The sequence below is a fragment of the Lepidochelys kempii genome, chromosome 27 (genome assembly GCF_965140265.1).
Source record: "Lepidochelys kempii isolate rLepKem1 chromosome 27, rLepKem1.hap2, whole genome shotgun sequence".
Lineage (NCBI taxonomy): Eukaryota > Metazoa > Chordata > Testudines > Cheloniidae > Lepidochelys > Lepidochelys kempii.
In genome coordinates this window covers 10,249,604-10,271,219 of record NC_133282.1, presented here as the reverse complement: position 1 = coordinate 10,271,219, position 21,616 = coordinate 10,249,604, and the positions used below count along the sequence as shown (strand labels likewise).

Below are 21,616 nucleotides of genomic sequence, written 5' to 3'. Positions count from 1 at the left end.
CATCCGAGGTAGAAACCAAACTTGAATAGCTTAATGGGACTAAATCGGGGAGCCCAGATAATCTTCATCCAAGAATACTAAAGGAACTGGTACATGAAAGTACAAGCCCATTAGCAAAAATGTTTAATGAATTTGTAAACTCAGGGGTTGTACCGTATGACTGGAGAATTGCTATCATAGTTCCTATTTTTAAGAAAGGAAAAAAAAGTGATCCGGGTAACTACAGGCCTGTTAGTTTGACATCTGTAGTATGCAAGGTCTTGGGAAAATTTTTGAAGGAGAAAGTAGTTAAGGACATTGAGGTCAATGGTAATTGGGACAAAATACAACATGGTTTTACAAAAGGTAGATCGTGTCAAACCAACCTGATCTCCTTCTTTGAGAAGGTAACAGATTTTTTAGACAAAGGAAATGCAGTGGATCTAATTTACCTCAATTTCAGTAAGGCATTTGATACGGTTCCACATGGGGAATTATTAGCTAAATTGGAAAAGATGGGGATCAATATGAAAATTGAAAGGTGGATAAGGAATTGGTTAAAGGGGAGACTACAACGGGTCACACTGAAATGTGAACTGTCAGGCTGGAAGGAGATTACTAGTGGAGTTCCTTAGGGATTGGTTTTGGGACCAATCTTATTTAATCTTTTTATTACTTTTTATTTTTATGTCCTTGGCACAAAAAGCAGGAATGTGCTTATAAAGTTTGCGGATGACACGAAGCTGGGAGGTATTGCCAATACAGAGAAGGACTGGGATATCATACAGGAAGATCTGGATGACCTTGTAAACTGGAGTAATAGTAATAGGATGAAATTTAAAAGTGAAAAGTGCAAGGTCATGCATTTAGGGATTAATATGAATTTTCGTTATACACTGGGGACGCTTCACTTGGAAGTAACAGAGGAGGAGAAGGACCTCGGAGTATTGGTTGATCACAGGATGACTTTGAGCCGCCAATGGGATATGGCCGTGAAAAAAGCTAATGCAGTCTTGGGATGCATCAGGCAAGGTATTTCCAGTAGATATAAGGAGATGTTAGTACCGTTATACAAGGCACTGGTGAGACCTCATCTGGAATAGTGTGTGCAGTTCTGGTCTCCCATGTTTAAGAAAGATGAATTCAAACTGGAACAGGTACAGAGAAGGGCTACTAGGATGATCCGAGGAATGGAAAACTTGTCTTATGAAAGGAGACTCAAAGAGCTTGGCTTATTTAGCCTAACCAAAAGAAGGCTGAAGGGAGATATGATTGCTCTCTATAAATATATCAGAGGGATAAATACCACAGAGGGAGAAGAATTATTTAAGCTCAGTACCAATATGGACACAAGAACAAATGGATATAAACTGGCCATCAGGAAGTTTAGACTTGAAATTAGACGAAGGTTTCTAACCATCAGAGGAGTGAAGTTCTGGAACAGCCTTCCAAGGGAAGCAGTGGGGGCAAAAGACATATCTGGCTTCAAGACTAAACTTGATAAATTTATGGAAGGGATAATTTGATGAGACAGCCTAATTTTGGCAATTAATTGATCTTCAACTATTAGCGGTAGATATGCCCAGTGGCCTCTGATGGGATGTTAGATGGGGTGGGATCTGAGTTACTACAGAGAATTCTTTCCTGGGTGGCTGGCTGGCGAGTCTTGCCCACATGCTCAGGGTTTAGCTGATCGCCATATTTGGGGTCGGGAAGGAATTTTCCTCGAGGGCACATTGGCAGAGGCCCTGGGGGGGTTTCACCTTCCTCCGCAGCGTGGGGCACGGATCACTTGCTGGAGGATTCTCTGCACCTCAAACTCTTTAAACCACGATTTGAGGACTTCAATAGCTCAGACATGGGTTGGAGGTTTGTTACAGGGTGGATGGGTGAGATTCTGTGGCCTGTGTTGTGCAGGAGGTCAGACTAGACTATCATAATGGTCCCTTCTGACTTTAAAGTCTATGATTCTATCACTCACATTTTTCTCAATAAATTCTTCCTCCTAGCTGATTTGGCTTCATAGCCAGCCTGAACGTGAGAAGACTGGTTCACCTTCTACTGAGGTGGATGGCCTCCAAACTATACAACTCTCTCTCCCTATAGAAGATGGACCGATGTTCCACAAAACCAAAACCCTCCATCCTACACCACTTACCTAGCTAGCGGTTCACTTGCAGAATCTTCTACCTTCTGTTGCTCATGGGACAGGAAGGATCTCAGAGAAGATTACTTAGACATTCTTCTTCTTCAGCATTCTCCTGGGTTCCTTTAAGTCATCTATTATCTATGCAATATCCTGCAATGCAGCATCATTAGTGCTGATATGAACCATTACCAGTGGATCCTTGCCCGTTGACTTCAGAAGCCTATCCAATCTTAATGTCTCATGTCCTGGCTCCAGGAAGGCAGCATACCATCTTTTTGTCTGCCTGTCCCTCGCATAATGTTCTTTCTATTCTTATCTCCAACAACAATCTTCTGTCTTCCTTGGATGGTTGAGAACTCTTTGTGGGCAAGCTTGATTTTCTTACAGGTTGGGCCAAGCTGCCATCTCTCCATTCCCTGGGATCTGCTGGATCTTGAGAAGTATCTTCCAAGTTTTCATGTTGAGAACCTGGTATTAATTTGAAAGTTCTAACTGTGTGGACTTCCTCCTTTTTCTCTTCTTTCTGGTGACTACTACCTGCCTAGCCTCATCTGTCTCAAGTGGCCATGTAGAATCCCACCTGGACCTCTTGGCTCTGGTGGTTACAAAGCTGCAGGACTCCTTTCTGAATTCCTCTCTCTCTCTGATTCCTTGGTGCCAAGCTCCATTCTTCCTTGAATCTGAGGTACTGGTATTTCCTGAATCTTGCTGTCTAGGAACTCCTCAGCTTCTCTGATTCTTATAGCGGTTATTCAAATTCAAGGAGGCAGCATTTAAGTGTCTGCTATCCTACATTTGTGACCCATGCAGAATGCAGATTCTACTAATATTTCCCGAGAAACTCTTAGAATATGAAAATAAATACAAACACTAGTATTTAGAAAAAATCTTTTCTTCCAATAGAGACTGTGGCCCCAGTCCTATAAACCTCATGCACATGCCCTGACTTTATGACAATGAATAGTCTCATTGACTTTCATCAGGGCCAATTCTAGGACAATTAGAGGAAACAGTCTTGACAACTATTTTTTTTTCTTTCTTTCAAGATGAAATACCCTATTTATCCCATTTCATAATTTAATGTATGTTACATACAGCTCTGGCAAATTCATTATTTCAACACAACCATTTCCTCATGAAATTGTATCCAACCCAATACTGTCACTGCAAACTAATCATAGAATATCAAAGTTGGAAGGGACCTCAGGAGGTCATCTAGTCCAACCCCCTGCTCAAAGCAGGACCATTCCCCAATTTTTGCCCCAGATCCCTAAATGGCCCCCTCAGGGATTGAACTCACAACCCTGGGTTTAGCAGGCTAATGCTCAAACCACTGAGCTATCCCTCCCCCCAACTAATCTAATGATTAGTTAGAGCTGGTTGAAATTTTTGTTATGAAAAGTTTTTGGTTTTGGGTGGAAAATGGCTTATGGCTTTTTACAAATAACATTTTTTCTGTAAAAAATTTCATATTTTTGAAATTGTTTGTTTTTCATAAAAAAGGCAAGTCTTTTTTAATACTTTTATTGAAAACATTATTGATTTTTTTCTTTGTTTATCAGGACATAGCTTTTTAGTAAGTGAAAAAAAATTAAAATGATTAAAAAATATCATAGAATGCATGTTCTTTAAAAAGTGCATGTTTTTTAAAAAGTAAAATAGGGTTTCATTTTTCAGCCAGCTCTGCTAATCCCATAGGAGGAATACCCCACTAACTGAAGATACATTTTAACAACATTAAGAAGAACCACAAACCAGGAAAAGGGCTTTAATAGACAAATATTTGGGGATGGGAGGGACGGAGTTAGTATACCTGCCATCCAAATATTTTCATTTAGGGTTTGTCTACACCAGGGGTCTCAAACTCAATTTACCTTAGGGCTAGTGCCAGTCCTCATATCCTCCCAGCGGGCCAATAATGTCACCTCGCTCCCTTGGCATCATGCCACCCTGGCTGACTCTGTCCGGCGACTAGTGATGCTCCCTCCATGGCTGACTCTGCCCGGTGACTAGTGATGGTATCTCTGTCCCCGGAGCGATGCCTGCAGCAGACAGAGCCAGCAGCATGGGTCTCTCCTCCGGGGGAGGAGCATGTGAATCTCTCCCTCCCACTCCCCTCCCGCCCCCCGTCCTTGGCCGGCAGCCATGAGGGCCGGATGAAATAACGTTTTTAAAAGTTTCCATGGGCCGCAGTGGGGAGGTTCTCGGGCTGCAGATGGCTCACGGGCCAGGACTTTGAGACCCCTGGTCTACACTGTAAATGAAAGTGTGATTGCAGCATGGGTAGGCATAGCAGTACTATCTTTAATCTAGTTACCACAGGTTGTAACAGAAGTATGACACAGCAACACCGACCCTGACACAGGCAGCAACCAGAATATATACCAAGAGTTTCTGTGGTGCTTGTACCGGCTAAGCTAGCCCACATTGCCATGTTCTCACTACCACAGTTACCAACATCAGGTAGTTTAAAGCCAGCATGGGTATGCCATGCTGCAAGCATACCTTCATTTGTGATGACTGAGTACCTTTACAGATGAAGGAGATTCTATTTTGGGAAGATGGGAGAATTCACATCAGAACTAATGAATATTCTACGTAAACCACATATATTAGGAGTATCTTTCACGAAAACTAACCTCACTTGAAATGGCTTACACTTTATAGCATTGCACAAAAGTACCTCACACTTAGGAAGAATTGAGCCATCAACAGAACCCTCCCAAGAAATGTCTAACACTCAGCAAATGTTCAAAATCCAAAACATTCACTAAGTAAAATGCTACAAGCAACATGCAGAATGTTGAGATTGCATCTCATGCGCTGCTCTGAAGTAAACACAGAATCGTTGTTTCAGCCTCAACACACCTTCAGATAAAAAGTTCCTTAAAGCCATTTACATTATTGACTGGCTTAATAATGAACTACCTGTTTTCATCTATTTTAAGACTTTCTAGTCTGGTACCATATATGAAATCAAATAAACCAATCCTGATTCCCACAAATGACATGAATAACCCCATACTATTCCCTAAATAACACGCATGTATTAAGTTTCTCTTTACAAAAAAAGCACATAAAATGTTCAGTGTTTCTAACCCATAGTACAGTCTAAAAAAAAAAAAAATTTCTCTTAGCCTTGTGAATTCCTATATTGACATTTGCCTTACATATTACAGCAGTATTTGCTTTAAAACCAAATGAAGATAATGATTTCTTATTGAGTTTTATGACTTTGTAGCCTTCGCACTATCAGTGTATCATTTTTAGATGCATAATAATGGCTAAAAAAAAAAGTAATGGTTACAGTGCAACCTTATACCAGAGAGCAATTATCATTCCTTTAATGGTCAGTCTTTTTCCTTCTGAAGAATGACTCCTAATATTACTTAAGTTAAATTTAAAATCTGAATCAATTAAGGTCTAACCTTGATGAATCAAGATATTGGTTCATGTAGTGAAACTCATCATACACTTTACTTTTAAAACACCGAACATTTAATTGAGTTATTATCTTGAATGGAAAAATTCTGGTTATGTTGGAAAAGCCAGAATAGCTATTTCCTAAGAGTGAACACACAAAATGACAGAAATAAATCTGAAAATTACATTGTCAGTAGTTTTGATTTCAGATTATGTTATTTGCTGGATTGCTCCCCCAAGAATTTTCTCCCACTAGGTGGCATGAACCTGCGGCTACGTCTACATTTGCCAAGTTTTTGCGCTGTCAGTTTCAATGGTGATAGTGAACCGTTAAAGAAATGTGCTGGTTTGTGTACTCACTTACTTCCACAGGCATCAGAGAGTGTTTACATTGGCAGCACTTCCATCGTGGATGAGAGCAGTGCACTGAGGGCAGCTATCCCACAGTGCAGCTCTCTACATTTTGACTATAGGTCTTGTGGGAAAGGGTGGGGTCAGTGCAGGATTCAAGCACAAGATCACTTGCTCCGTGGAGCAGCCATGGTCACTGGGCCAGATGAGCACTTGCAAACAAAACAGGAAGGGGAGTTTCAAAGTTCCCGAGGCTTTACAGGGGGAGGGGCGGACATCTGTTTACCTGGCATCAGAGCAGCAGAGCTCCTGGCCAGATTGGTCACCCTAGCGACTGTGGGACATCGTCTGGAGGCTAAAAGCTGTTTATATAGGAAGAACGTGTCTCCACTTGCAGAAGGATCAGTGGTAAGAACTGTACGCCTCTCGTGGAAGTGGTTTTCTGTTTGCAGTGAAACTTCTGAGTTTCACCGCAAAAAGTCACTGGCAAGTGTAGATGCTCCCGTGGTTTTTGCGCAAAAAAGGGACTTTTTGTGCTTTAAATGGCAAGTGTAGACATGCCCTGCATTGTTAATACATAAATCTGCTTTGCACTATTCTGTATGCATTTGAGATATTACATCAAACAACATCCAATTCTGTTTCCAGTCCTGCTCTCTGGAATATGTTCTTTGGTTGTTTATTATTCCCTATAAAAACAATATATCAACCTCATACTAGTGTAAATTGTGTGTAAAATGCTTTAAGTGTCTACACATGATACAGGGCAATGGAGAATCACACCCATGAACCTAAATTTTACATAATTTTACACAAACAGACCAGAAAAACAACAAGGAGTCTGGTGGCACTTTAAAGACTAACAGATTAAAGACTAATCTATTAGTCTTTAAGGTGCCACCGGACTCCTTGTTGTTTTTGTGGATACAGACTAACATGGCTACCCCCTGATACTTGTCACAAACAGATCAGGTACATTTCTAGAGCATACCAATATCAATGCTCTGAAGATAAGACAAACATTTATCTGATTTTTGGTATGGGTTATGGGAGAGTTCTAAAACTGGCAAGAGGACCTAATAGCCGTCTGCAACTTCAGTAAATGATTTAAAAGCATAAAGGCACAAATCCTGATTCCAGCACTTAGTTCAAGAAGCAAAGTATCTGTAGGGAGTTCTATAGAGCAGAAGGGAAGGAATTCTGCCTGACAGAACATGGAACTACTTTGCTACCCATGACTCATAGACATGCCTATCTCAAAGGGAGAATAGCCAATGGATTCACCGGCCCGACCCTCTCTGCCCTCACCTAAATCCCCTCTATGGCAGTGCTGAAGGGGTCCTGGCACCCTGCCCTACTTTCTAACCCCAAATCCCATACAGTATACATACCAATTCCACTGCAATCAGCGCTGTTTCTGGTTGTGTGCTCTTATGCCCTACAAGACCATATAGAAGTTAGTCTAATAATAGATATTACCTCACACTCCTTTTCTCTCTCATAGCCTCGTATCAACATAGCTACAGCAACGCTGCAAAAAAACCCAAAAGCGCACACAGAGCAGACAGATGACCTAAATCTTAACTGGAATAGGCAACCCTCTGTAATGATAAATAAATTTCTGTGCTGTGTTTTGACTATGAGCTTCACTAAGTTATATAGCTAGCTAATTTAAACATAAAAGTGACTAACCTTTCAACTCTCAGTCCTCATATTCTATGTATTGCTGCTTGCTGGAACGAAACTCTGGTCTCAAAAGTGACAAGACTGTCTACTAAACCACTCAACCATTTCCCCAACAAACTGGCTTCTCTTCCTTGCAGTGAGCCTCATCATTAATTCCAAATCATTAAGACATTCTCTTACATGAATTCCACAGACACTCATTATAAAATAAAATTAAGGACTATGCCCACCACCACATATAAAATCATATCAATACCACTTCTTCCAGATGCCACTAGGCTGATGTTCCCCTCTAGTGTTCTTTCACACATACCTCCAGAAAGACAGTGAAGAAGTTTTTAAAAGATGCTGAATTTAAATGGAAAACAGATTAACATAATTTTGATGCTATCACAAAAATCAATATCCACTGTGCTTTATACTCTGTATTCAAATTTTTTAAAAGCTCTGGACTCACATTTGGGCCTAGATTATCAAGAAAAATCAGCTACCAATTAGGCACCAACTATCACAAATGGGAGCTGCTGGGGGCTGTGCACTTTTGAAAAAACAGTCCTTTATTTAGGTTCCTAAAACGGTAGCTGAACTCTTTGGAAAATCGTCTCCATTTTGGTGGAAGGCAGATGTGGAGGAAGCAAAAGGACCTATTGGGATAGACTTTTAGCTGATGTAAATCAGAGCTACAGTAATTAATACCAACTAAAATTGTGGGGCCTATATTGTTTTCAAATTATCACACTGAAGATTCAATTTGGGTCTCTTCACCCATCTTTGAATACACAACCTCCCATCAATGTTAATCAGAGTTACACACTCACATGGATGGAAAAACTGACCATACATCATTTGAGACAGGTTGGAGGATGTTATATCAAATTGCTTTCAATGCTGAGTGCTTTATAAGACTCCCAATCAAAGAAAGAACCCTTCTTTTAAAATTAATCTGTTTGCTAAAAACCAAGCAGTAAGATTATCTTAAACAGTGTTTCATATATTCATTGTGCTATATTAGGCTTGTCTCACGTAATCCACTCCAAACATTTTTTTAAATTTCAACAATTGTTCTGCAAAATCTCTCCCACTCCCTCCTCTTTAAAGTTTCTCACATGTCAGGAATCTGATGTAAGTCTCACGAATGCATATTTTATAGCTCAGTTATGCATCACTATTACTGAGAACTGGGAACAAAATAAACCCAGTAATACCTGATTTATCTCAGTGCTCTCGCAGCTCTAGTGGGAAGTTACAGCTGCTGACCAAATTTAACTTTTATAGTGCATTCTGCCACATGAAATAGAAATAAAGATAGAGAAAAGTCAGCAGGATGTAGAATTGGGAGGGGAATAACTGCTCACCGGATCACTATGCTAAGTATCCTGAAAATATGTACAACACATTATTAGACCTACATTCTCAACTAAAACATTTGAGGATAATAGATCCTTCACTTTGTTTACTTCTTAATATGTCATTTAGGGCTTAGCAAAACTAGCTTAACAGAACCCAGGTCAATAAAAGAGTGTAAAAGCGTATCTTAAACAGTTGGGGTTATATAGCTATATATAAGTAATGTTGTCTGGGGGATAGGAAACTGAGCCAAACCTGGGTTCTACTTTCAGCTCTGCAACTGACTTACTGTGTGAGACTATGGACAAATAACTACCATTGTACTTCATTTTTTCCACATATATAATGATTCTTTGTAAAGAACTTTGAGATCTATGCTTTGGCTAGTTGAGCTTGACGGTGACCTTGGCTAGCTTCTCTATGAACTTGTATCGGGGTATGGAAGGTTTGAGAGCAGGTGATAATTAGGTTTGATGCCTCTAGGACGAGTTCACTTTCATACTGGCTGGACTGCTGCATGTTAAAAAGGGAAAGGGAAGATTTCTTCACAAGATAGGCACCAGTTGCTCGTTACTCTCTTTTACTAACCAGAAAGGGCAGGGATCAGAATCACAAATTTTGCATTGAGTTTTGTTAAGGATGTATAAATATTTCCTTTGGTGTGAATGGGCTAAACTCAAGGAATGATGGCAGGCTGATGGTTTGCTGGCATGAGATCAGATTTATACAGCCTGAGTATCCTTCCTAAATGCAGATGATCTTTTCATTGAAGGAAGAGGATCGTTCATTGCATCTGTTGCTGGGTTCTGTTGTGGACTGCAGGCAGTCAGGGTTGATGAAGTAGATTACCACACAGAACAGTTCCTTTGGGCATGATTCAATGGCTTCTATGGAGACAGAGAGGAAAGTTATCTTGATCTGTAATACAACTTCAGTATTGGCTTGGAGAAATTCTTTATGTTTCACCCTAAGTCTTGGGTAACTTAGCCAGATTTCCACCTGCAACTTTGGGGGACCTCAAATTGCAGCAGGAATTTTGCATTCCTTTTGCCAGATACAAAATGTACTCCCTACTGGGGACAAGGTGTGCATAGGATCAGAAGAGTGGGCTAGTCATGATCCTCCCTGCCTTCATTTTATTCCCAATGGGAAACCAAACTCTCTTCATTAGGTTACCCTATCAGAATATCTGCACTTCCCAGCCACACTCTGTGGCCCTACACAGGTGAACAAAGGTTGGTGCAGGCTTCTGTTCATGAGCCTTCTTTGATCACTGGCAACACAAATCCATGAATGAATCTGGCTTGTATTCAGTTCAGACCATCTACTAGTATGTATAATATACACTTTTACACTAGTAACAGTTAAAGGCCAGATTTTGCACAGCCCTGAGTTGGTGAAAGAGGTGGCAGAGATGCTACAGGGAATCCTTCCTCCTTGTACATCTGTGTTGCAGTCAGCCAGAATCCCAGTGTGTGAACTCTCTAAGCGAAAGATGCAGCAAATGATTGGGCAGCCAAAGGTGACAGACACCCCTAAGGGAGAATGACCAAGTGGAAGCAAGGGCAGACATGTTGGGCCAGATCCTCAGCTAGTGAACAACAGGCATAACTCCTGTGATAAAAATGGAACTGTGTCACTTTACACCAGCTGTGGGTATGGCCCATACAGTTATGTGAGTTAATTATGAAAGGCATTGAATTGCATAGAGAAGACAAATAGGCTGAATTTTTTACTCCACCTGATAATATGTAGACAAGCCTACAGATCTAGTGAAATTACAAATCAACAAACTGAATAGATTCCTAATACAGAAATATTTACACCTTGGATAATCAACCCTTAAAACTTGCTGCTATTGAAATGTTTCAGAGTAGCAGCCGTGATAATCTGTATTCGCAAAAAGAAAAGGAGTACTAGTGGTACCTTAGAGACTAACCAATTTATTTGAGCATAAGCTTTCGTGAGCTGTAGCTGTAGCTCACGAAAGCTTATGCTCAAATAAATTGGTTAGTCTCTAAGGTGCCACTAGTACTCCTTTTCTTTTTGCTATTGAAATACACACCTTAGTACGAGACAAAACCATTTATATACATATATGCATATCATCCCCATCTATAGTTACACTTGCTAGACTATTATAAGAGTCATTATTCTTCATGTTTCAGATCATAAGATTGGAGTTGAGAAAAAAAAATCTTCCATGGAATAGTTCACAATTGTTCAGGTGCATGGTGGGTTATTTTGCCTTCCGTTAAAACAGTGGCTCTCAAACTTCTGTACTGGTGACCCCTTTCATAAAATATCAGGATTGGAAGGGACCTCAGGAGGTCATCTAGTCCAACCCCCTGCTCAAAGCAGGGCCAATCCCCAATTTTTTTTGCCCCAGATCTCTAAATGGCCCCCTCAAGGATTGAACTCACAACCCTGGGTTTAGCAGGCCAATGCTCAAACCACTGAGCTATCCCTCCACCCCAACACATAGCAAGCCTCTGAGTGTGGACTCCCCTTATCAATTAAACACTTTAATATATTTAACACCATTATAAATGCTGGAGGCAAAGCGGTGTTTGGGGTGGAGGCTGAACCTCGCGACCCCCTGAGGGGTCCCGACCCCCAGTTTGAGAATCCCTGCTTTAAAGCATCTAGCCTAGGTCACTGTCAAAAACTGTCTATTGGTCTAGATGAACTATAACAAAATTTCATTTTAAAACACTAAAGCATCTGATGTACAAGAATGTAACAAAGTAAAGCTCCTGAAACCAGCAAATCTCTATTTTTAATCTCGAAAATATGGTCTATACACAGCCTGAAGTGTAATGATGCAAGCAGTGCCTCTGTTGTAAAGTCGTTCAGATTTTTATTCAATAACGCCAGATTCGTTTAATCACAAGCATCATACTTCAAGAAGTGGAACACTGCAGACATATTGTAATTGCTCAATATGGTACTCTCTACAGTCTCTCCTTTTTTTCTAATATTGCCTATGTCTCCCAAACACTTTCTTCCTACCACTTCAGCAAACATGAATGAATAAATTCACAGCCATACACTTCATGGTATGCATATACATTACAGCATTCATTGGGACTTTATCTGAACTTTAAGTACAAGCTGAAGCATACCCTTCCTGAACAGAGATGCTTTCCTTAACTGGGGCAATAGACTGCGTGTCTAACTGCAGTAAATATGTGACTTACCATGTACTTACAATGGTTTTCCCTGGAGCTGCTGTGTAATTATTACACAGTTGCTACAGAATACTGCAATATTTTACCATAACTATGTGAATAACTCATGCTTTTATAGCATTTCATTTACTTATCAGAGGTAATTTTAAGAGTTACTGAAGGCTGTCATTTATTAACCATTTAGATTACTACAACTTTAAGGATATAGCTGTAGATTGACAAAAGGTGCCCATCATGTAGTATCTGACCATGTATTCAATAACTTTAAAATGTATAATTCAGTGAACAATGCCAACATTAACGAGCTCCCATGACAGGATTAAGCTGTACTGGCCACCAACCATCACCCTTCTCAGGTGAAAGCCTCAGTAGACAGACGGACCCTACCACATATCCTGAAGGTCAACAGACTCTGAGATCTGTGTGAGAAGCAAATTCCTGTGCAAAGAAAGCCTGCAACTATGCTCCAGATACTGAAATATTTAAGACTTCTGTAAGAACACCCCAGAAAATTTTAATTGTCAAAGTATTGAAAATATTTCATCTCAACCACCCTGATTTTTAATCAGACCCAACATTTGAGGCTATAGCTAAGTAGTGTCCCTTAAATATTTCAAGGGAGTGTTTTTACCAATAATCACAGAAGTAAGGATTGCACATGTATGATGTGCTGTCCACTCTGACAAAAGAGAATTACATAATTCATGTATTTTTTTTCAAAATGCAAACCCGATTCACAAGAACTTAACATCATTCAAATAAAACCAATCTGACTCCAGAATATTTTTCTTAAGGTCCAAGGGTGCACAGCATATGATCTGCAGTCTCAAGAGTATACTTAAGGTAGAAGTATAGTAGCATGAAGTCCACTAATATTCCTTTGATAGGGTCAAGTCTACCACTGTAAAGCCCACTTTGAATGCAGTATATTATGATGCTTTCTTTTGACCAGAGACACAATGTAATGATATGAGACTTTTCATAGCGTAGCATTGATGTTTCCTGAGCTCAATGAAAATCTTTTTCCTGGTTTTCCACCTTTTTTCACTTCCACTGTTACTTGTACCTCCCCTTTGTCTTAGACATCTACTTCTCTTTCACCTTTCTCTTCCTGTCACAAAGTCAGCCAAGCAGCTTCCTTTGAGATGAATGTTAACTTTGTATGTTACCCACAAGATCCTGGTAGCTAATGCTGAGCATTTGTGATGACCTCAGTCTTCTCCAGCTCAGAATCTGATATGGTAAAATAATCAGATTAAATCACCTGAGGTTAATTTGAAATTTTATTGTACTGTCTGGTGATTGCAGATTACACAAATTTAATACTTATTATATAGGTCCACAGATACTTTTAAAAGGAATATAAATGGAAAAAATGGGAATTAAGATGGAAAAAATACTAACAATCCCTGAAACTTAGTCTTGTTAAAAAACTTAAATTGTATTGCTGGGAAAGAATCTTGCTTTCAAGTAAGATTTAGTCTAAAAAGCTCTAGATTTGGCAAAGGCCAACCACATAGCAGACATAATGTACTATACTTAGTATTTGGAAGAGAGAGACAGCTGCTTGAAAACTCCATGCTGACTTGTCAGGGAAGTGCACAGGTGATGGCTATGTAGGTAACCATACACATTGTCACTTCTCCTCATCAGGGAGCAAAATGTTTGCCAAGAACAGAAAAGAATACAATGGGAACACACACAAAAATATACAATACATGTCTTCAGACTGGATCTGCAAAGATGGACAGTCAACAAAATAGAGAGAGATACAGGAAAGCTGTTTCAGACACCAACAGCTGCAGAAGAGAGAACTGTTGTATTACCAGGATGGGACTGTGAAGATGGATAAAAGGTCAGAGGCCAAATGAGTGAAGACAGTAAAGAAAAAAGCAGAGAGAGAGACAGGGAAGAATTTGTGTGGTAATTTGTTGCAAGCCCATTGAGTGTTTTAAGAACAAGAGGACAATTTTGAAACTGAACCCTGAAACTAATAAGGGGGCAATGGAGGGTTTTGAAGATGGGGTGATATAGTCATGCTTCCTAGCAGGCTGCAACAAAATTCAGCTTCAAACAGGTATTCAGCCAAAATTCTGGTATTTGGCCTCAGAGGAATTATTTTTCAAATGGCTATTCTTCAAAGCTGACTTGGTAGGAGGACACATGCCTCCTTTCCCCTGGAACATGGCTAAGCTTGGCTGCTTCATCGCCTCCATTCTGATGGTCAATTCTGATAGTAGCTCAGTGTGGTTTAAAGGAAGAGGGAGTGATTATGCTGAAGCTCTGTTCTCTTCCCAACCCTCTTCTGATACTGGCCACCTCTGCCTTGTAGCTAAGTCCAATCTTTCTTCTCCTAAGAAAGCTGCTGGCCTCATTCCTCACTCACTTCTGCAGTGTTTTTAAACTAGTATTTTGTCATTAACAACAAGGTTTGCTTAAGAGAGGCAGTGATGAATCTATCCATCTAGACTTAATTATAGCCATAACCTTCTAGCTCAATAGTTCTGCAAAAGATCATTAAGAGCAAAGGTCTTTATGATTTCCAGAGTGCTAAGTCTGCATCATACTTTAAGACACACATCATCTTTTTCAGAAGAGATTTAATTGCCAATACGTCTTTATAGAAAATGGGAGAATAACCTTTAATTATTAGTAGGATCTTGTTACAGAAATTTCAGGACAGCTGCTTAATAAAAAGTAGTTGGTCTCTCCGCAGGAATCTGCCACCATGTATTATGATGACATAAGTAAGATATTAACAAAACAAAATAGGGAAGGTGGCATCTAATTAATCATATGCTTTGTGAGGTTATGAGTCTAACTTGTTTATGATTACTAATATATTCTTGCAATAAATGATCAGATATGTTACGTGTAACTTTGACTAATTTCTATTTAACTTTTCTGATATTTCACCATCCCAGAAATTAGATATTCAGTACACCCCACTTGTTTAATGCATGTAAGAATGTGTGGGCTGCTGTATTTTGAAGTTTGGAGACTTGGACTTTGGACTAAATGAGGAATGAGATGCACGTTTAAAAGCAGGAGAAGAGGAAGACATGGATGAGTGTGAAGGGGTGTACGAGGTCCATTGAGGCCCCCTGCTGGAGGCCTCAAAGTCCTACTACACCCCTCCCCAGAAAGGGAGCAGTGAAGGTGGGTCCTCCAGGCCTCCCTAGAGAGGCTGCAGGGAAGTAGCCAATCAGAGCACAGTAGGCCAAGTTAAAAGGAGTTGCAGGACCTGAGCAAATCAGTTCCTGGCTGGGACCAAAGGGTGAGGAAGACTTGAAAGGCTGTGAAATGCTCCAGGGGAGGAGGCCTGGGAGAGACCCTCTTCAAACAGGGAACAGACTGAGAACTTCAGCCCTGAGGTAAGGGTGAAGTGGAAGGGGCTACATAGGAAGTGGCCCAGGAACACCAGTAACTATTATAGAAAGCAGCAAGTGACTGCTATTTATAAGGTTGCTTGGTCAGGACCTAGAATATAGTGGGCAGGTCAGGGTCCCCTTACTGCACATTGGCTTAGTGGCCACAGCGCTGAGAAGGGGACAAGTTTCATTTAGAAGTCCAAGTGAAGGGAAGGACTTAGGGAGGAAGTCCTGGGGGCACTGCTGTATAACAAGGCAGGGACGGACTTAAAGCTAGCCCAGGAAGTGCTGAGAACTGAGCCCAGAGACAGGGCTGCAGACATTACCAAGGGCATAGGGACAAGCCCTGTTGGACCCTTTACCCCAGAAGGGGTTTGTTCGTACATGTGTTGGACTGTGCGACTTAGTCAGAGGTCGGAGACACTGAAGATCTGCCTGACAAGGACAACAGCCAACAGGGGGCACCGCAAGCAAAGAGAGTACATTTGCATCAGGCTGACAGAAGATGCTCACGAGAGGTGAGTGCACACCGTCACAATAAGGATACTAGACGTATATTGTGTTGATCCAGTGGGCACATGGATAATATTCTGAAAGTGGTGACAGGTTTACAGACAGGTATGTGGGAGAATGAAAATTTAAGAGTGACACTCACCTGATGTTCAGAATAAGCAAATAGGAGACCTGAACTAAAGAGAAAGTTGCACCAGAGTAGTCTCCTCTTGCCCAAGAGCAGTCTTTTAGACCTAAGAATGAATAGTGCTATAATAAGAGCTAAATATTTATTATTATTATTTATTATTAGGAAAGCAGTGTGACTAGATGACTAAGGCACGAGACTGGAAGTCAAGAGACTTCAGTTCAATTCCTCGGCTCCTAACCTATTGTATGCTGTTGAGCCAAGTTACATCCCCTATCTGTTCCTTGGTTTTCCCACCTGTAAAATGGGGATTATTACACAGTGTGGGTGAAGCACGTTGAGATCTCTCTATGAAAAGTACTATGTAACAGCTATTCTATTTATATTCGAGACATTTAGCTGAAGAAATTTAGATAGTGTCAAATTCATTTGGATAGAACAGGCACTAAGAGAAATCAAGAAGAAGTAGTGGAGTAATTAAAAAGTGTCAAAAGACGTATCAATTATCACTGTTTTTTCTTCTTCAAGTGCTTGCTCATGTCAATTCCATTCTAGGTGACTCACAAGCAGTATCAATGGAGGTGGGCTCAGAGTTCACGGTATTGCAGCTTGCAGCACTGCTCCGCCAAAGCCAGCTTGTCTCGAGCTTCCTGGGTAAGTGTATAATGAGACGCGAATATGTGGACAGATGACCAGGCCTTATAGATCTCTTGGATTTGTACCTGTGCCAAGAAGGCCGCTGAAAACGCTTGTGCCCTAGTCGAGTGTGCTGTCACAACTGCTGGTGGAGGCCTTCACCAGCTCATAGCAGTAGCAGATGCAGGCCGTGATCCTGGACGAAATCCTCTGAGCAGACACTGGGCCACCTTTCATTCTGTCTGCCACCACAACGAAGAACTGTGTTGACTTACAGAACGGCTTTGTTCTATCTACGTAGAAGGCCAACGTCCTCCTGACGTCCAGGGTGTGTAGCCTGTGCTCCTCATATGTCACATGAGGCTTTGGAAAGAAGACGGGTAAGCATGAACTGAAGTATGAAACTGGGAAACGACCTTGGGCAGAAACGCGGGGTGCGGTCGCAGCTGGACCTTATCCTGGTAGAAGACTGTATAGGGCAGCTCCGAAGTAAGCGCCCTGTTCTCGGATACCCAGTGGACCAACTTCGCAACCAGGAACGAAACCTTCCAGGAGAGAAGCAGGAGAGAGCAGGAAGCCAGAGCCTCAAACGGAGGCCCCATGAGCCTCGACAGCACGAGATTCAGGTCCCAGGTTGGGGGACGGGATCCCAGAAGTGCGGGTAGAGATGCTCCAGACCTTTCAAAAACCATGCCCCGTCCAGATTGAGGTGGCAATTTAAGGTGCTGACTTTGATCTACAAAGACCTAAATTAGCTGGGACCTTGCTGCTTTAGAGGCCACTTCTCTCCCTCAGGCCATATTGGCAGAGGCATTCAAGTTGGCTCCCCTCAATTTAAGAGAGGGGGCTTGAATTAGAGCATTCTGTGTAAGGAGCCCTCGCTCTGGAACAAGCTTTCACCCTTTGAATGAAATAGCCACGGTCCCTTGAGAGCACACTGCACCGGATATCAAATTACAAAGGCTGCTGTGAAGATAGGTCTTTGAGAGAAACCAGGTGTTGAGGGACAGGGAAATTTTGTTGTTCTGAAGCTGATCTAATTCTGTTTTTATAAGTTACACTAAAGGCATTTAGATGCCCCATTTTTATTTTTTTTTTAATAAATCTACAAATAATAGAAGATCCTGGAGATCTGTATACCAGCATTGCCTGGCCCAACGTGGAGTGATCAGAAAGATTGGACAAGGCAAGGCCAGAGTCATTCTTATCACCAATGAAAAGAAGAGTGAAAAGAGATACAGATGTCCGCTCCAAACCAACAAAATCAGATTTGTTACTGAGTTCCCTATTCAACTCTGCTGTGAAGCAAAAACAAGGTGAGTTTCCACTGCTGCTTGTGGCAGAGAAGACAGGTCTACCATGGACAGCTTCAAAAACCACTAGCGCTGTAACAATTTGTCTGTCTACATACATGTTTAGTGGCAAGTTAGAAGGCCACAGGAAATATCCAGTCAGCCAAACACCAGTCTCAGAAGACTGCCACTTTCCAAGACAGGTACTGGGAACAAACATCCCTACTTGTTGAAGCAGAACACTGTTGCTGAGTTGTCTGGAATCTATCCAGAATGGCAGGTAAGGGTGTAATGTTGCAGGAAATTCTGTTGCTAAAAGAGCTTACACATATCATTCCGGTGTAGGCTTCTAAGAACGTCTAAGCCATGATACATTTTTAGTTATTTAAAATGGTTCTGAATCTGTATGTATAAAGAAAATAGCTTCTTTAGAGTTATGTTGGTGACACCGAGTCCCAAGTTACACAGAGCATTGGCTATTATTAGATCATAAGATGAAGCTGGAAGAACACTAGAATTATTTGAAGCTGTTTAAGAATCCATTTAATAAGTACACTGTGTAACAGCAGGGTATAAAAGTTATAGAGCTAAAGATAGCACATGAACAATAAACTGCACATACAATGTTATTTCCAGAAATCCTTGTCCAGAGCCTTTTCCCTTTAGATAAGAAGGCTCAACAGACTAGTCTGAGTTGTTTATCCACTTCAGGTACTCATAAATGCAGCTTTCTAAGTCCTCTCTCTGCTCAAGTTGTATCAGGTTAGAGGCTAAGTTTACAAAATGGCAGCTCGTCTATGGATCAGTCTAAACTGAGACACAATTTTGAAACTCATAATATATGGTAATAGTCCTATCACATTCAATTATTTCAGCTTTCTACACTAGCTTTCAGGATTTATTTCTATTATTACCTACAATTGTTGATCTAGCTATTATTACCTCAAGATACAATGAAAGAAAACAGCATTGTCCTCCCAATGGAATCCTCAAAAGTGGCAAAGGTTTCCAGGGGAACCAACACACTACATTGCCGTAACTTCTTTTTGCAATTAGGGCAGATCTCTCTGATGTCACATTCCCTCCAAGTCAGTAAATTAGGTAACACGGGGACAACCAAAAGGTCAAACAGTCAAATCCTTTGGCAGCACTAAATTTTGTCTTTTCCCATTTTCTACTATTCTTGAGTAAGTTTAGTTCTCCAGTTGCAGGTAGTGGCAGAGATTCCATCATTAAGGCACAAGACAAAACCACAATAATTTTGAAATGTTTAAAGTATTTTTCTTTTCACTCCCTGTTTATACCACTACTTCACAAAGGCAGGCCAGAAACCTATTTCTTCACTAAAGTTATTTTCTTTCATCACATGATGCACATATTGGTCTATTGTAGGGTTTCTTGAGAGAGCTGCGTTGCTTGCATTTATTTTATTTTTAAAGAAAAAGAGCAGAGTTTCTTTTGAAAACCTAAACCATGATCCAGATATGAAGAATTATATGGACTTTATATATTGAAAATTAAGAGGTAGAGCATGCAGAAATCTCAGTCCTCATGTTTCTTTAAATCAAAGAGAAGAAAAATGCATGGTTAAACATAAACAAAACGGAGGTGGTGAACTGCCTTTCACTGTTAATGGAAGAGATACCCATATGATATCTAATTCAGTTATTAATCGGAACAGATTACTTTGATCTTACTGTGAGGCAAGCAAAACATCCACTGACCAAGCATTTAAGATTTGTGTCCCAAAATTTCTGAAGGAGAATTGAATCAAATTAAAAGATAATGCTGTAACATGGTTAGCCTTTGAAATGCAATGACAAGGTAATAAATCAGGCAAAATGCAACTGAAAACACTGATCTAACACAAAAGGCAATTACTTGAAAGCACTATCCATCTCAGACATGTCTAATAGGTTTCCTGAGCATTTATAAATAAAAATGTGGGCATGTTTTAGATGCAAAGTTGAAAACAAAAAGTAATCTAGAGTCTAAAGTCCTTAGAGTAAAACACCAGGTGGAACAAAGTGAATAGTACACCACACATCATATAAACAAAGCTACTTCTAAATGTCAGCATTAGGGAGACACTATTGGCTATCATTAGATATTAAATCACAAATGCCAAAGTCAATACCAAAATAATTAACAGTTGAACAACAGAGGCCTAAAGATAAAATCTTGCTCTTCCATGCGATGGCCATGCAAGGCGGGGAAGAGGAAAAATGCTGGCTGTGCACTTCGTGATCCTGCCAGTGCAACTCAGGATGGCTTAGGAAGGTTGAGGCAACACACTTTCTGGTTCACTGCTGCTTTGACCGAGATTAGAACATAAACCCATCTATCAAATGGCGAGTGCACCATATAGAATCCAGGGAGGTGGAGGACTGGTTACACTCCTTCATGACAGCACTAAGTGTATCCTGCCCATGGAGGTACTGGCAAGAAGGTAAAGTTGAATCCTCTTTTTCCAAAAAATGCACTCCAAAACAAAACAGGGCAAGATAGAGCTCAAAATTAATAGCTATCACAATTACAAAATGAAATCTGGCACTACAGCTCGGAGGAATATTTGCTGTCCAAAAATTCTAAACAACTTATTCATTGTCATCTCTGATTGGATCATTTTGAAATATTGTGATAACACTTTATACAACTGGACCAAATTCTGCTCTCACTTTTGTTTGCTACTTCTTAAAGAATTTAATTCATATTCTTCATTTTGCAGAAGAACGTAAGCATATTGGACAGAATGCTCAGATTATAAAAAATATTTAAATAGAGAGTGAACATTTTTGCTTCAATAGCCCCAATTCCTCCCCTACTAACAGAAATATACCTTCTCTCAGGAATCCCTTTCTCTCCCCTTGCTCCTCCCTAAAATGTAACATTCTACAATGATCCATAATGTAACATATCAAAAGAAATACTGCATGATACAAGCACAAAAGGCAAACCACAGGACAACAGTTACTCAGGAAACCACCTCCTAGTAGTGTGCTGAAACATGCCTGACATTTAAAAATAAACATTTTAGCACTGAGCAAAATTCCATCCCGAGGCACCACAAACCAAGATGACTATTTCTACATGCAGAGTAGGTAATGTTCTCCTCTCATCACTATTTACTGTATTAAATGGCCTTTAAGTGTATTACTAATTAGACTACCCATCACAGATGGCATTACAAATTATTGCTACCCCTACTCAAATGTATCTTTATCCTTGTATTTTTTTCTTCTTTTCTTTAACTTTACACTTCAAGGATACCTATGTTTTGACAGTACTTGATAAAGTCCTTCAGAGAACACAGGCATTTTAGAAGAGGGTTTAAACAGGTCAAATATTAAAGAAATTATTTCAAATTCCTTTGAAAATATTTTGTGCATAAAAACTGCTTGTATTCTTATGGGGACCGATCTCTCTCTTTAATGTACCTTTCTGTACCACCCCGTATAAGTCAGGCTAGGATCAATCATTTTCTCTATATATTCTAACCATCCTCGAGATGATGCACCAAGTTTGGTCTTTTTAGGCATATTAATACAAAA

At 40.3% G+C, this 21,616-nt stretch overlaps 1 protein-coding gene across 17 annotated transcripts in view; it reads right to left on the bottom strand.

The window, feature by feature from the left end:
- TANC2 (tetratricopeptide repeat, ankyrin repeat and coiled-coil containing 2) overlaps positions 1-21,616 on the bottom strand; it is a 693,994-nt gene that overhangs the window by 230,328 nt on the left and 442,050 nt on the right. The window lies entirely within an intron of this gene.